This window comes from Anomaloglossus baeobatrachus, chromosome 2 (assembly GCF_048569485.1).
Source record: "Anomaloglossus baeobatrachus isolate aAnoBae1 chromosome 2, aAnoBae1.hap1, whole genome shotgun sequence".
NCBI lineage: Eukaryota > Metazoa > Chordata > Amphibia > Anura > Aromobatidae > Anomaloglossus > Anomaloglossus baeobatrachus.
Genome location: NC_134354.1, coordinates 561,020,623 through 561,037,053, shown reverse-complemented (window position 1 = coordinate 561,037,053; position 16,431 = coordinate 561,020,623).

Sequence of the window (16,431 nt, the reverse complement as noted above, 5' to 3'; positions counted from 1 at the left end):
AGAGGTTTCTACTCAAATCTCTTCCTAGTTCCCAAAAAGGACGGTTCCTTCCGGCCCATCCTGGATCTCAAGCTTCTCAACAAGCATGTTCAGGTGCGGCATTTTCGCATGGAGTCTCTGCGATCAGTCATTGCCTCAATGACCCAAGGAGATTTCCTGGCATCCATCGACATCAGAGATGCCTATCTGCATGTGCCAATTGCAGTTTCACACCAGTGTTGGCTACGTTTTGCAATCGGAGAGGAACATTTCCAATTCGTGGCTCTCCCCTTCGGGTTAGCCACGGCTCCTCGAGTATTCACCAAGGTCATGGCAGCAGTGGTTGCGGTTCTGCACCTCCAGGGGTTGGCAGTGATTCCTTACCTGGACGACCTTCTAGTTAAGGCTTCATCCAGTGCAGACTGTCAGCGGAGTGTCTCGCTCACTCTCGCCACTCTAGTCCAATTCGGGTGCCTTGTCAATCTGCCCAAATCCACTCTGACTCCGACCCAGAAGCTCACGTACCTAGGGATGCAATTCGAGACTCTGCCGGCACTTGTGAAGCTGCCCTTAGTCAAACAGCAGTCCCTCCATCTGGCGGTGCGCTCTTTGCTGAGGTCCCGCCGTCATTCCATCAGGCACCTAATGCAGGTGCTGGGTCAGATGGTGGCGTCAATGGAGGCGGTTCCCTTTGCCCAGTTCCATCTGTGTCCTCTGCAGCTGGACATTCTCCGCTGTTGGGACAAGCGGACTTCCTCCTTGCACAGGTTAGTGGCTCTGTCGCCACAGACCAGGGGCTCCCTTCAGTGGTGGCTTTGGCCCCTCTCTCTGTCTCAGGGACGCTCCTTCCTGGCCCCGTCCTGGGTGATTCTCACCACGGATGCCAGTCTATCCGGCTGGGGAGCGGTATACCTCCACCACAGAGCGCAGGGCACTTGGACTCCATCCGAGTCAGCCCTCTCGATCAATGTGCTGGAAACCAGAGCTGTGCTTCTAGCTCTCTTAGCCTTTCACCACCTGTTGGCGGGCAAGCACATCCGAGTCCAGTCAGACAACGCGACAGCGGTTGCCTACATCAATCACCAAGGCGGGACACGCAGCCGCCTGGCAATGCTGGAGGTTCAACGCATCCTTCAGTGGACGGAGGGCTCCAAGTCCACCATATCCGCAGTCCACATCCCAGGCGTGGAAAACTGGGAGGCAGATTATCTCAGCCGTCAAACCGTGGACAGTGGCGAGTGGTCCCTGCATCCGGCAGTGTTTCAGTCAATCTGCCGCAAGTGGGGCACTCCGGAAGTGGATCTAATGGCATCCCGGCATCCCGGCACAACAACAAGGTTCCGGTTTACGTGGCTCGCTCCCACGATCAGGCCTTTGCAGCGGACGCTCTGGTTCAAGATTGGTCCCAGTTTCGTCTGTCCTACGTGTTTCCCCCTCTAGCTCTCTTGCCCAGAGTCCTGCGCAAGATCAGAATGGAGGGCCGTCGGGTCATCCTCATTGCTCCGGACTGGCCCAGGCGAGCTTGGTACCCAGACCTGCTCCATCTGTCCGTAGAGGTGTCGTGGCATCTCCCGGACCGTCCAGACCTTCTCTCTCAGGGTCCGTTTTTCCGCCAGAATTCTGCGGCTCTCCGATTGACGGCGTGGCTCTTGAGTCCTGGATCTTGACGACTTCTGGTATTCCTCCTGAAGTCATCTCCACTATGACTCTGGCTAGGAAGTCTTCCTCGGCCAAAATCTATCACAGGACCTGGAGAATTTTCCTGTCCTGGTGTCGCTCTTCCGGCCATGCTCCTTGGCCTTTTTCCTTGCCGACACTCCTGTCCTTTCTACAGTCCGGTCTGCAGCTAGGACTATCCCTCAATTCCCTCAAGGGACAGGTCTCGGCTCTGTCAGTGTTGTTCCAGCGGCGTATCGCCCGGCTGGCTCAGGTGCGCACCTTCATGCAGGGCGCGTCTCACATCATTCCGCCTTACCGGCGGCCCTTGGATCCCTGGGACCTCAATCTGGTCCTCACGGCCTTGCAGAAACCCCCCTTTGAGCCTCTTAGGGAGGTTTCTTTGTCTCGTCTTTCACAGAAAGTGGTCTTTCTAGTGGCCATAACTTCCCTCAGGAGAGTCTCTGATTTGGCTGCGCTCTCTTCGGAGTCACCTTTTTTGTTTTTTCATCAAGACAAGGTGGTTCTCCGTCCGACTCCGGACTTTCTCCCTAAGGTGGTTTCTCCTTTCCACCTTAACCAGGACATTTCCCTGCCTTCCTTTTGTCCGTCTCCTGTTCATCGCTTTGAAAAAGCGTTGCATACTCTGGATCTGGTGCGGGCGCTCCGGATCTATGTGTCTCGCACCGCTGTTCTTAGGCGGTGCACCTCTCTTTTTGTGCTAACCACAGGTCGGCGTAAGGGCCTCTCGGCTTCTAAGCCGACCTTAGCTCGTTGGATTAGGTCGGCTATTTCCGATGCCTACCAGTGTACTCAGGTGCCTCCCCCGCCGGGGATCAAGGCACACTCGACCAGAGCTGTCGGTGCCTCTTGGGCTTTCAGGCACCAGGCTACGGCTCAGCAGGTCTGTCAGGCTGCCACTTGGACTAGTCTGCATACCTTTTCAAAGCACTACCAAGTGCATGCTCATGCTTCGGCAGATGCGAGCTTGGGCAGACGCATCCTTCAGGCGGCTGTCGCCCATTTGTGAAGTTAGGTTCTGCCTACTTCCCAGTTTTCTGTTTATTCCCACCCATGGACTGCTTTGAGACGTCCCAATGTCTGGGTCTCCCATAGGAACGATAAAGAAAAAGAGAATTTTGTTTACTTACCGTAAATTCTTTTTCTTATAGTTCCGTATTGGGAGACCCAGCACCCTCCCTGTTGGCAGTTTCTTGTTCCGCGTGTTATCACCGGCTGTTGTTGTAGACAGAGGCTCCGGTTGTTCCGGTTTTTTGCTCTATCTCTACTTGTGGGTGGCTATTCTCCTTCAGCTTTTGCACTAAACTGGCTAGATTTGGTTATCCAGGGGGTGTATATGCTCAGAGGGAGGAGCTACACTTTTTTTAGTGTAGTACTTTGTGTGTCCTCCGGAGGCAGAAGCTATACACCCAATGCCTGGGTCTCCCAATACGGAACTATAAGAAAAAGAATTTATGGTAAGTAAACAAAATTCTCTTTTTTATTTGGTGCTGATTTTTATGCTCTGGACAAGGGGGTAGTGCTTACAGGGTAATGGTGCAGAAAACCTACAGACATGCCCCAGAGGATATTAGCCACACCCCCTTGTAAAGAACAGAAAAATGAACGCTAAATATTCAGGCTCATATTCCTGAAACCGTATGACAGATTTAAAAAAACTGAGAGCTCAGGAGAACGGTGGGAATAAAACATCAGCAAAACAAAGGCTGCTTTTCACCTATTGACAAGTCCTCTTTTGCCACTAAGTTAATTTTAAAGTTAATTTTTATGAATAGATCTTGGAATAATAATTTCCATAATTAGATGTTTAATTTTTTTTTTCCTGCGCTGAGATAATCTTATATATGTGCTCCTGCTATGTCGTGTGTAATTTTTGTGTCTGACCATACAGGGACATGGTCTGATCATATCACATCTCCTGGGAGGGGAATGTGACGCCCCTGGACTAGTCAGGTCATCACAGGGTACTGCATGCTCCTTTTTTTTTTTTTTTTTTTTTTTTTCCCCTCACCCATGGCAGCACCACGTCAGAGAGGGATCCGCTCAGCGAGGACAGGAAACCATTCTGAATAAAAGGGCGGTACCTCTCCCCTTCGTCAGTTGGTTTCCTGTCCTTGATGGGGGACCCCTGTTCTGAAAGCCGGCGGTGAAGAGAATAGTCGTCTCCTTACCCAGCCCCGTCCAGTGTCTGGAAGAACGGGGTGAGTCCTGTAGCACCGTTCTTCGGGGCTGGAAGCGCCGTCCACCTGCCCTTGGGGGTCCTGGTGTCCGTGCGGGGGCGTGTGGTAGGAGCCGTTCCTGGGATCCCGGTCCGCCGCTCCTTCCTCCCCACCCTGCACTCCATGCTGCCTCTGACTTCCGGGTGCGCGGCAGGCACGCTGGGAGATGGAGGCGGGCCTTGCGTGACGTCACCGGCTGAAGATGGCGGCGCCCATTCAACGCTGGGGGGCATGCGGCCTGCCATTCAGGGCTGCGGATGCTCCTGTCCGGGCACCGCGGGGAGTGTGGGGCAACGGGGAAGAGCCTCTCCTGGGACCGGAAGGCGGAGGATTGCATTTAAAAAGGCACTTCTGGCTCTGTCAAGTGCTGATGCCGGTGCTCTGCTATGGATACTGATGAGCAGCAGCACTCTCCGGTACGTCGTCAGCAGAGCCGAAAACCTGATGACCGCTCTAGTGACACCGGCCGGACGGGCCATGGCAGCCATGACAGCAGATCCTCTCGTGACTCTACAGCTCCTGTGAGACCTGTGGATGTTCCAAAACCGTTTCAAAACCGGTACCCTTGATTCCAATGGTGGTGAGTAATCTTCGTGAATGTCACCTTATTCATAGTTCCCTTGTGGGTTTTTTTCCCCTGCTTTTGTCTGCCCTTCTTAGGCCCCTAAAAAATCGATGTCCAAAAAGAAGCATAAGTAGTGCCCCCTATGCAGAGAACCCCTTTCGGAGGAATGACAGAAGAAATTGTGTCAGGCGTGTATCCGTCGCACAATTGCAAAGGAATCTCTGGGACTCTCGGCGGACGTCCGTTCGGCTATCCGCTCAGAGGTACAGAATTCCATGAAGGCTTTCTTAAAGAGGAAAAAATAAAAACCGGTTGACTCTGCCTCCTCATCTTCCTCCGTTACGGCTTCCGACTCAGACTCCTCGTCCTCAGATAGTGATATGGGAGGCAGTCCGTGCTTCTCCATTGATGATATAGGGACACTGGTCAAGTCGGTCAGGGCAACTATGGGGTTGAAAGAGGAGAAATCCTCTAGATCCCTGGAGGATGTTATGTTTGGAGGACTGGAAGAAAGGAAGAAGCGCACCTTTCCGGTCAATAAAAAGATTGAGGCGCTTATTCAGAAGGAGTGGAAGCGTCCGGACAAAGTGGGTTCTCTCCCCTCCTCCTCCAAGCGAAAATGTCCCTTTGACGAAGACAAGACAGCCGTATGGGATAAGGCGACTCGGATCGATGCTGCCGTCGCGAAGTCCTCTCGACAGGGGGGCATTCCCTTGGAGAACTCGGGAACATTGAAGGATCCCTTGGACAAAAAAGCGGATGTCGTTCTTAAACACTTATGGGAAACGTCAGCGGGGATCTTTAAACCGGCTATCGCAAATACCTGCACAGCCCGTTCCTTAATGATCTGGCTCCAACAGGTTGAGGATCAGTTGTGGGATAACACCTCCCGTGAAAAGATCGTCTCAAAATTTCCGCTTCTACAGGGGGCAGCGGCCTTTCTGGCGGATTCCTCAGCAGATGTTATCAGACTAGGGGCTCGATCTGCTGGACTGTCCAATCAAGCCAGACGGGCGTTGTGGTTGAAGGGCTGTCCAGGTGATCTGCAGTCCAAACACAAATTGTGTACGGTGCCTTGTGACGGTAACCTGCTTTTTGGGAAACAGCTGGAGGACGCATTGGACATGGCATCTGATAGCAAGAAGTCCTTCCCGAGGTTCCACTCTGGTTCGTCTCGTTCCTTTCGGAGGCAGAGGTTCTCCAAAAGTAAGCCCCCGGATAATCGGCTGTGGGAGCGCAGACCAAAAACGGACTCCGGATTCATGTTCGGGGGCGCCACTGCCTCTTCGCAAAATCTGCTCAGTGATGCCAGGCTGCCGGTCGGGGGACGCCTTTCTCATTTTCTGGAGCAGTGGGAAAGAATTTCCTCAAACGCCTACGTTCGATCCATTATCAGAGACGGTCTCCAGTTGCAATTTCTCCTTCAGCCACCACAGCATTTCGTCATCACTCCTCTTCGGAGGTTACAGTCAGAACAACAAGCTCTGGAATCAGAAGTCCTGCTGTTGATAGGGAAGGAAGTCCTGTGCGAGGTACCCATTGCGGAAAGGGGAAGGGGATTCTATTCCCCTCTCTTTCTCGTGGGAAAACCGGACGGTTCCTTCCGAACGATAATAAACCTCAGACGTCTCAACCGGTTTTTACAGTATTTCCCGTTCAAGATGGAGTTTGTTCAGTCGGCAATAAAACTGCTTTTTCGCAACTGTTATATGGCGGTCATAGACTTAAAAGATGCCTATTACCATGTCCCTATACATCCACATTTTCAACAGTTTCTACGAGTGGCTGTTTCCATCAACAACCAAATCGGTCATTTTCAGTTCCGAGTCCTCCCCTTAGGGCTGTCTGTCGCCCCCAGGATTTTTACGAAAATAGTGGCAGAGATGTCGGCTTATTTACGGATACAGAATGTTCTGCTCGTTCCTTACCTGGACGACTTCTTGGTGATCGGGAACTCCAAACAACAATGTGCGGCACATCTCCGGTACCTTCAAATGACTCTGCAAAACCTGGGTTGGAGGGTGAATTACGAAAAGTCCCGGTTGGACCCAGTCACGATTCAAACATTCCTCGGTCTCACTCTCAACTCAGAGTGTCAGCGGTGCCTTTTACCAGCGGACAAGATTCGGAAGGTTTCAGGCTTGGCCCTGCGGGCGATCCACCATCCCAGGATGTCTCTGAGGCAGGCTATGTCCTTGCTGGGTACTCTGACATCTTGCTTCCTGGCAGTTCCTTGGAGTCTGATCCACTCCAGAGCTCTCCAATGGCAGGTTCTGTATGCCCAGAAAACATTAAACGATTGTTTGGAAGGGGTCGTCACCCTATCCTGAGCAGTCAGAAGCTCTCTCCTCTGGTGGACGTCAATGGACAACTAGTCTGTGGGTGTTCCTGGCTCCATCGGGACCGGAGGGTGGCCACTACCGATGCCAGTCCGGCTGTGGAGCTCACCTTCACAAGCACATTTCTTAGGGATGGTGGTCACTACGGGAAGCGGCACAACCCTCGAATCTCCAAGAACTGTGGGCAGTGGAGCGTGCCCTACAAGCCTTTCTTCCTCACCTTCAGGGGTGGCATGTTCTGGTCATGTCGGACAACCAGTCCAGTCTCCTATGTCAATCATCAAGGGGGCACGAGATCCCCATCCCTTATGCAGGTGTCTTACAGACTGTTTCTCTGGGCGGAGCAACATCTTCTCTCCCTCTCAGCTCTCCACATCAAGGGTCATCTCAATGTCACGGCAGCTTACCTCAGCCGCCATCCCCTGCGGCAGGGAGAATGGTCCTTGAATCCTCGGGTCTTTCGACAGATAGTGACTCTCTGGGGCATGCCGCAGATAGACCTCTTTACCACCAGACTGAACAGGCAGGTAGTGCAGTTCTGTTCGCTAAGCCTATCGGACCAGCCCTTCGCCGTAGACACGCTGCATGGACCTTCAGGCTAGCTTATGCGTTTCCTCCAATTATCATGCTGCCGACCGTTCTGCAAAAAATCAGGGTGGACCGGGCGAGGGTACTTCTTATCGCCCCCTTCTGGCCCAAAAGACCGTTTTTTTTTTCTCCTGAGGGCGATGTCAGTCACGGATCCCTGGGTTCTGCCGGAGGTTCCGGACTTGTTAGTACAGGGACCAGTATTCCATGCACAAGCGAAGGGATTCCATTTAACAGCTTGAAATTTGAAAGGTCACTGTTGAGGAGCAAAGGTTTTTCCCCTGACCTTATTTCTACATTGTTGAAAAGTCGTAAACCAGTTACCACCAGAATCTACGGGAGAGTGTGAAAAAAAATTCCTGCAGTTCTCCAATAGTCCCCTGCGTCCGGAGGCCCCTGTGCTGTGCATTTTGGAATTCCTACAAAAGGGGTTTGATCTGGGGTTAGCTGTGAACACTCTCAAGGTACAGGTCTCTGCCTTAGGGGCCCTGTACAATTGTAACCTGGCGGCCAACAAGTGGATTAAGCGGTTTATTATGGCTAGTGGTAGGGCTAAGCCAGTGGTCATACCAAAGGTTGCTCCCTGGGACCTTAACTTAGTCTTGGATGCCCTCACAGGACCCCCCTTTAAGCCCCTGACAGATCTTTCCCTGAAGTTGCTTACCCTAAAAACCATTTTGCTAGTCGCGTTAACCTCGCCACGGAGGATCAGTGATTTACAGGCCCTATCAGTTGTGCAGCCTTACACTCAGGTCTTTGAAGATACGCCGGGTCTGGCCGCAAGAGGACTATCTCCCAAAAGTTGCATCTCATTTTCATAGGACGCAAGAGCTAGTCCTGCCCTCCTTCTGCAGCCATCCCACTAGTGAAGGGGAATGTAGATTTCACACCCTAGATGTGCGCAGGGCCCTCCTACACTATCTTTCAGTGGCGCGGGCAGTGAGGAAGACGCAGTCGTTATTCATCTCCTTTCAGGGTAGTACAAAGGGTCAGGGGGTGTCAAAGGGTACTATTGCTAGGTGGATTAGGGAGTCCATTGCTTTAGCCTACTCCTCCAGTGGAGCGCCCGTTCCGGAGAACATTGGGCCCATTCCACCAGAGCAGTGTCTACCTCCTGGGCTGAACGTGCGCAGGTATCTGTTGAACAAATTTGTAGGGCTGCTACCTGGTCCTCAGTCTCTTTTTCCGGCACTATTTGTTGGACCTATCCTCCTCGGCTGCTCTTTCGTTTGGTAGACGGGTGCTTGAGGCGGTGGTCCCTCCCTAATTAGGTTTCTCTGGAAATCTCTCACGTGGTGCTGTCATGGGTGAGGGGAAAACACCACGGTTACTTACTGGTAGCCGGTTTTTCCAGAACCCATGACAGCACCCATATAATCCCTCCCTTTCTCATCCTTGGTGTGCACTTCTGGGTGTGCTTGTATGTGTTTAGTGGTGATGGAGTAAGTTCTAACAATTGTTGGAGGTCCTCTCATTCTCGGTAATCAACTGACGAAGGGGAGAGGTACCGCCCTTTTATTCAGAATTGTTTCCTGTCCTCGCTGGTCGGATCCCTCTCTCACGTGGTGCTGTCATGGGTTCTGGAAAAACCGGCTACCGGTAAGTAACCGTGGTGTATCTCCCAGTGCAGAACTCAACCCCTCTTGGTTCTGGGTTCCCAACTTGCAGCACTGCCTCCATCAGCATCCAAAATCCCAATCACACCTCACGCTACAGTCTGTCAGGCACACCAGTGGGCTGCTAAGCTGGAATAGGGCTGCCCACCTAGGGGTCAGGCAGGGAGGTGACAAGTCAGAATAGTGGTACCCCTCGAGCAGTGAGGAGCTCAAGGAAGCTGGGAGTTGGAGCTCCCAGGGGAGAAGCAGATTGGGTTGCAGATGGTGGTCTGGACCCGGAGGAGTCGGAGACCCGGTCGCGGGATATTGTGACTGGGTGCCTGGCTTAGTCGAGGAGGACGGTCGGCAGCTGCAGTCCAATAGCCGGTCTGGGGCTGAAAGCACGTCTGGGTACTGGACCCTAGGTCGGGGAGAGGCTTCAAGTAACCCGGCAATTAACCTGTGGAGGATAGGGCCTTTATGGACTGTCAACACGAAGCTCAGAGATAGGGGGCACTACTGCAACGAGGGGGATAGGGCTTACCAAGCAAAGTAGCCCACTGAAATCCCAAGCGTGAGCTCCTGAGAGCAAGCTCCTTTACGACCCATAGTAGGGAGCGGGGCCCGGACAGCTTTATGCTTACAGGCCACTTGAACACTTCTAAAATTCTGTGCACGGAAGCAGGCTACGGAGCACCAGGCAGTGCTGCTGGGGACAGAACCCGGACGAGCTCCCCCAAGAGGGCAGCGGTACCCAGAGACTTGGTTTACCATGTTAGCTGTGTCTGCTTTCCTAATGAGTAACTGATCAGCCCCTGCTACACGCGAGCCTGCGCTCCCCCTGCAATCCATCCCACCATCCAGAGTCCCGGGGGCCTTCCCCTACCCGTGGAGGGTAACGTCATCTGGCTGCCCCACTCCATCACCCCGGGTACTCCCAACGGCAGCGGCGGTACTCCCTATTACCTCACACCACGGGTGGCATCACAAACTATATAATTCCCCTGTAAATAACCCCCCCAACACGTTCGGTTTAGAGTGAATCTGAGCCCCCGGGGTCCGGAGACCCTTGAGACACGAGTAGCGACACCCGGATGTGAGTGTACACGTCTGAAACAGGAGGAAGCAATAGAGTATTCAGGCAGGAAAGCATGGGATCATATCTGATTCTTTTTGTGAGGTAAAACATTTCCCTGCCTGTTTTTAAAAAATGTTTCACCTCAACGACAGAATTATTTATGATCTTAAGCTGTCCTGTCTGTATACTGAATTGATTGGTAAATAAAAATTCAAAGTAATTTTCCCACCTTGGTAAATTATGACTAGAAAATGACACTAAATATTGCTTGGTGGAAATCTTCCTGCCAAGCCCCAACTGATCCTTAGACTGATGCGGCTACATTATAGGCCAAGTACATCAGTACTCTCTTATAACAGGATTGGAGGGTTGCTGATGTACCATTATTTAGGAAAGGTAAGAAGGTGGATCCAGGCAACTACCGTCGGGTAAGTCTGACATCCATGGTGTGCAGAGTATTTGAGGGTATTATAAGGACGGACTTGCAAAAATGTATATTGCAGAGAATAATATTTATTTTAGCGCCATTTATCCCATTGCACTTTACATGTGAAAAGGGGTACACATAATAGAAACTAAGTACAATAGTCTTGAACAATACAAGGCACAGACAGGTAAAGGAGGAGAAAGGACCCTGTCCGCGAGGGCTCACAGTCTACAAGGGAAGGGTGAGGATACAGTAGGGGATGGTAGAGATGGTCGTGCGGCGCTATAGTGGACTGAGGTTTACTGCAGGTTGTAGGCTTGTTTTAAGAGGCGGGTCTTCAGGTTCCTTTAATACAGGGGTGGGGAACCTCCGGCCCGCGGGCCGTATGCGGCCCGTGGCGACTTTTTATGCGGCCCCCGGGCACATTCCCGGGGACCGCTGTGCTCTGGCGGCAGCCGCGCTTTTCCCGGCTGCTGGCCCTTTAAATCCCACTGCCCGATTACCTGAGGGTAGATGCTAGAATGTATGGGCTCTATCCAGATCCTGACTTCCAGGACCTGACTGCAGCCCATACATTCTAGGCTTAACCGCGGCCTGTGCTAGTGTGCTCTGGAGGGCGGGGTAAGCAGCATGCTGCGATAATGTCACAGAATAGCTGCAGCAGATTACCGGCCAGTCAGGCCTGTGCTGTGCTGTGCGTGTGACTCCTCCCCCACTCCAATACTGTGAGTGCTGAACCCATCGCTGCCCCCCCCATGCTCAGTGCTGTGTACCTTGTGCAGTGTGCTGCCACCCACTGCTCTGCCCGTGCATGCAACCCACTGCTCTGCCCGTGCTGCCACCCACTGCTCTGCCCGTGCATGCAACCCACTGCTCTGCCCGTGCTGCCACCCACTGCTCTGCCCGTGCATGCAACCCACTGCTCTGCCCGTGCTGCCACCCACTGCTCTGCCCGTGCATGCAACCCACTGCTCTGCCCGTGCTGCCACCCACTGCTCTGTCCGTACTGCCACCCAGTGCTCTGCCCGTGCTGCCACCCAGTGCTCTGTCCGTACTGCCACCCAGTGCTCTGTCTGTGCTGCCACCCAGTGCTCTGTCTGTGCTGCCACCCAGTGCTCTGTCTGTGCTGCCACCCACTGCTCTGTCCGTACTGCCACCCAGTGCTCTGTCCGTACTGCCACCCAGTGCTCTGTCTGTGCTGCCACCCACTGCTCTGTCTGTACTGCCACCCAGTGCTCTGCCCGTGCTGCCACCCAGTGCTCTGTCCGTACTGCCACCCAGTGCTCTGTCTGTGCTGCCACCCAGTGCTCTGTCTGTGCTGCCACCCAGTGCTCTGTCTGTGCTGCCACCCAGTGCTCTGTCCGTACTGCCACCCAGTGCTCTGTCCGTACTGCCACCCAGTGCTCTCTCTGTGCTGCCACCCACTGCTCTGTCTGTACTGCCACCCACTGCTCTGTCTGTACTGCCACTCACTGCTCTGTCTGTACTGCCACCCAGTGCTCTGTCTGTGCTGCCACCCACTGCTCTGTCTGTACTGCCACCCAGTGCTCTGCCCGTACTGCCACCCAGTGCTCTGCCCGTACTGCCACCCAGTGCTCTGCCCGTGCTGCCACCCAGTGCTCTGTCCGTACTGCCACCCAGTGCTCTGTCTGTGCTGCCACCCAGTGCTCTGTCTGTGCTGCCACCCAGTGCTCTGTCTGTGCTGCCACCCACTGCTCTGTCCGTACTGCCACCCAGTGCTCTGTCCGTACTGCCACCCAGTGCTCTGTCTGTGCTGCCACCCACTGCTCTGTCTGTACTGCCACCCAGTGCTCTGCCCGTGCTGCCACCCAGTGCTCTGTCCGTACTGCCACCCAGTGCTCTGTCTGTGCTGCCACCCAGTGCTCTGTCTGTGCTGCCACCCAGTGCTCTGTCTGTGCTGCCACCCAGTGCTCTGTCTGTGCTGCCACCCAGTGCTCTGTCCGTACTGCCACCCAGTGCTCTGTCCGTACTGCCACCCAGTGCTCTGTCTGTGCTGCCACCCACTGCTCTGTCTGTACTGCCACCCACTGCTCTGTCTGTACTGCCACTCACTGCTCTGTCTGTACTGCCACCCAGTGCTCTGTCTGTGCTGCCACCCACTGCTCTGTCTGTACTGCCACCCAGTGCTCTGCCCGTACTGCCACCCAGTGCTCTGCCCGTGCTGCCACCCACTGCTCTGTCCGTACTGCCACCCAGTGCTCTGCCCGTACTGCCACCCAGTGCTCTGTCTGTGCTGCCACCCAGTGCTCTGTCTGTGCTGCAACCCACTGCTCTGTCCGTACTGCCACCCAGTGCTCTGCCCGTGCTGCCACCCACTGCTCTGTCCGTACTGCCACCCAGTGCTCTGCCCGTACTGCCACCCAGTGCTCTGTCTGTGCTGCCACCCAGTGCTCTGTCTGTGCTGCAACCCACTGCTCTGCCCGTGCTGCCACCCACTGCTCTGCCCGTGCTGCAACCCACTGCTCTGCCCGTGCTGCAACCCACTGCTCTGCCCGTGCTGCAACCCACTGCTCTGCCCGTGCTGCCACCCACTGCTCTGTCCGTACTGCCACCCACTGCTCTGTCCGTGCTGCCACCCAGTGCTCTGTCCGTACTGCCACCCAGTGCTCTGCCCGTACTGCCACCCAGTGCTCTGTCTGTGCTGCCACCCACTGCTCTGTCTGTGCTGCCACCCAGTGCTCTGTCTGTGCTGCCACCCACTGCTCTGCCCGTGCTGCCACCCACTGCTCTGTCCGTACTGCCACCCAGTGCTCTGCCCGTGCTGCCACCCAGTGCTCTGTCCGTGCTGCCACCCAGTGCTCTGTCTGTGCTGCCACCCAGTGCTCTGTCTGTGCTGCCACCCAGTGCTCTGTCTGTACTGCCACCCACTGCTCTGTCTGTACTGCCACCCACTGCTCTGTCTGTACTGCCACCCAGTGCTCTGTCTGTGCTGCCACCCACTGCTCTGTCTGTACTGGCACCCAGTGCTCTGCCCGTACTGCCACCCAGTGCTCTGCCCGTGCTGCCACCCACTGCTCTGTCCGTACTGCCACCCAGTGCTCTGCCCGTACTGCCACCCAGTGCTCTGCCCGTGCTGCCACCCAGTGCTCTGCCCGTGCTGCAACCCACTGCTCTGTCCGTACTGCCACCCAGTGCTCTGCCCGTGCTGCCACCCACTGCTCTGTCCGTACTGCCACCCAGTGCTCTGCCCGTACTGCCACCCAGTGCTCTGTCTGTGCTGCCACCCACTGCTCTGTCTGTACTGCCACCCAGTGCTCTGTCTGTGCTGCCACCCAGTGCTCTGTCCGTGCTGCCACCCAGTGCTCTGCCCGTGCTGCCACCCAGTGCTCTGTCTGTGCTGCCACCCAGTGCTCTGTCTGTGCTGCAACCCACTGCTCTGCCCGTGCTGCCACCCACTGCTCTGTCCGTACTGCCACCCAGTGCTCTGCCCGTGCTGCCACCCAGTGCTCTGTCCGTACTGCCACCCAGTGCTCTGCCCGTGCTGCCACCCAGTGCTCTGTCCGTGCTGCCACCCAGTGCTCTGTCTGTGCTGCCACCCAGTGCTCTGTCTGTGCTGCCACCCAGTGCTCTGTCTGTACTGCCACCCACTGCTCTGTCTGTACTGCCACCCACTGCTCTGTCTGTACTGCCACCCAGTGCTCTGTCTGTGCTGCCACCCAGTGCTCTGTCTGTGCTGCCACCCAGTGCTCTGCCCGTACTGCCACCCAGTGCTCTGCCCGTGCTGCCACCCACTGCTCTGTCCGTACTGCCACCCACTGCTCTGTCTGTGCTGCCACCCAGTGCTCTGTCTGTGCTGCCACCCACTGCTCTGCCCGTGCTGCCACCCACTGCTCTGTCCGTACTGCCACCCAGTGCTCTGCCCGTGCTGCCACCCAGTGCTCTGTCCGTGCTGCCACCCAGTGCTCTGTCTGTGCTGCCACCCAGTGCTCTGTCTGTGCTGCCACCCAGTGCTCTGTCTGTACTGCCACCCACTGCTCTGTCTGTACTGCCACCCACTGCTCTGTCTGTACTGCCACCCAGTGCTCTGTCTGTGCTGCCACCCACTGCTCTGTCTGTACTGGCACCCAGTGCTCTGCCCGTACTGCCACCCAGTGCTCTGCCCGTGCTGCCACCCACTGCTCTGTCCGTACTGCCACCCAGTGCTCTGCCCGTACTGCCACCCAGTGCTCTGCCCGTGCTGCCACCCAGTGCTCTGCCCGTGCTGCAACCCACTGCTCTGTCCGTACTGCCACCCAGTGCTCTGCCCGTGCTGCCACCCACTGCTCTGTCCGTACTGCCACCCAGTGCTCTGCCCGTACTGCCACCCAGTGCTCTGTCTGTGCTGCCACCCACTGCTCTGTCTGTACTGCCACCCAGTGCTCTGTCTGTGCTGCCACCCAGTGCTCTGTCCGTGCTGCCACCCAGTGCTCTGCCCGTGCTGCCACCCAGTGCTCTGTCTGTGCTGCCACCCAGTGCTCTGTCTGTGCTGCAACCCACTGCTCTGCCCGTGCTGCCACCCACTGCTCTGTCCGTACTGCCACCCAGTGCTCTGCCCGTGCTGCCACCCAGTGCTCTGTCCGTACTGCCACCCAGTGCTCTGTCTGTGCTGCCACCCAGTGCTCTGTCTGTGCTGCCACCCACTGCTCTGTCTGTACTGCCACCCACTGCTCTGTCTGTACTGCCACCCACTGCTCTGTCTGTACTGCCACCCAGTGCTCTGTCTGTGCTGCCACCCACTGCTCTGTCTGTACTGGCACCCAGTGCTCTGCCCGTACTGCCACCCAGTGCTCTGCCCGTACTGCCACCCAGTGCTCTGCCCGTGCTGCCACCCACTGCTCTGTCCGTACTGCCACCCAGTGCTCTGCCCGTGCTGCCACCCAGTGCTCTGCCCGTGCTGCCACCCAGTGCTCTGCCCGTGCTGCAACCCACTGCTCTGTCCGTACTGCCACCCAGTGCTCTGCCCGTGCTGCCACCCACTGCTCTGTCCGTACTGCCACCCAGTGCTCTGCCCGTACTGCCACCCAGTGCTCTGTCTGTGCTGCCACCCACTGCTCTGTCTGTACTGCCACCCAGTGCTCTGTCTGTGCTGCCACCCAGTGCTCTGTCCGTGCTGCCACCCAGTGCTCTGCCCGTGCTGCCACCCAGTGCTCTGTCTGTGCTGCCACCCAGTGCTCTGTCTGTGCTGCCACCCAGTGCTCTGTCTGTGCTGCCACCCAGTGCTCTGTCTGTGCTGCCACCCAGTGCTCTGTCTGTGCTGTCACCTAGTGCTCTGTCTGTGCTGCCACCCAGTGCTCTGTCTGTGCTGTCACCTAGTGCTCTGTCTGTGCTGCCACCTAGTGTTGTACTTGTCCCCAGTCATGTCTGTGCCACCGCCCGGGCTGTCCATGCCCCCTAGTGATGTATATGCCCCAGCCCCTCCTGTGATGTGTACTCCCAGTGTCTCCTGTAATTTATGCGCCCCAGCGTCTCTTGTGATGTGTATGTCCCGAGACAAACCTGGAAAAGCAGCTGTGAGAACCAAGATGATCAATATCACCGAACATCACAGCCGCACCAAAGAGAAGCAGCTCCAGCCACCACAGTAGGGGTGAGTTAATTAATCGTTTGACCAAATATAACAGGGTAGTTTTCAAGTTGATAATTTTGTGCGGCCCCCAAAGGTTAGTAGGAAATTCCAAATGGCCCCCGGCAGTAAAAAGGTTCCCCACCCCTGCTTTAATATAATTAACTTACAACCACCATGGATTCACAAAAGACAAGTCCTGTCTAATCAACATGTTGGGTTTCTATGAGGTGGTAAGTGCAGATGATGTAAATCTGGAGTCTGGTAAGGAATTTGATACTGTACCACACATCAGACTTATAATGAAACTCCAGAAGCAAGGACTAGGAGAAACTTTATGCAGATGGGTAAGGAATTGGCTAAACGACAGGAAATAGTCATCATAAATGGTACATTTTCTA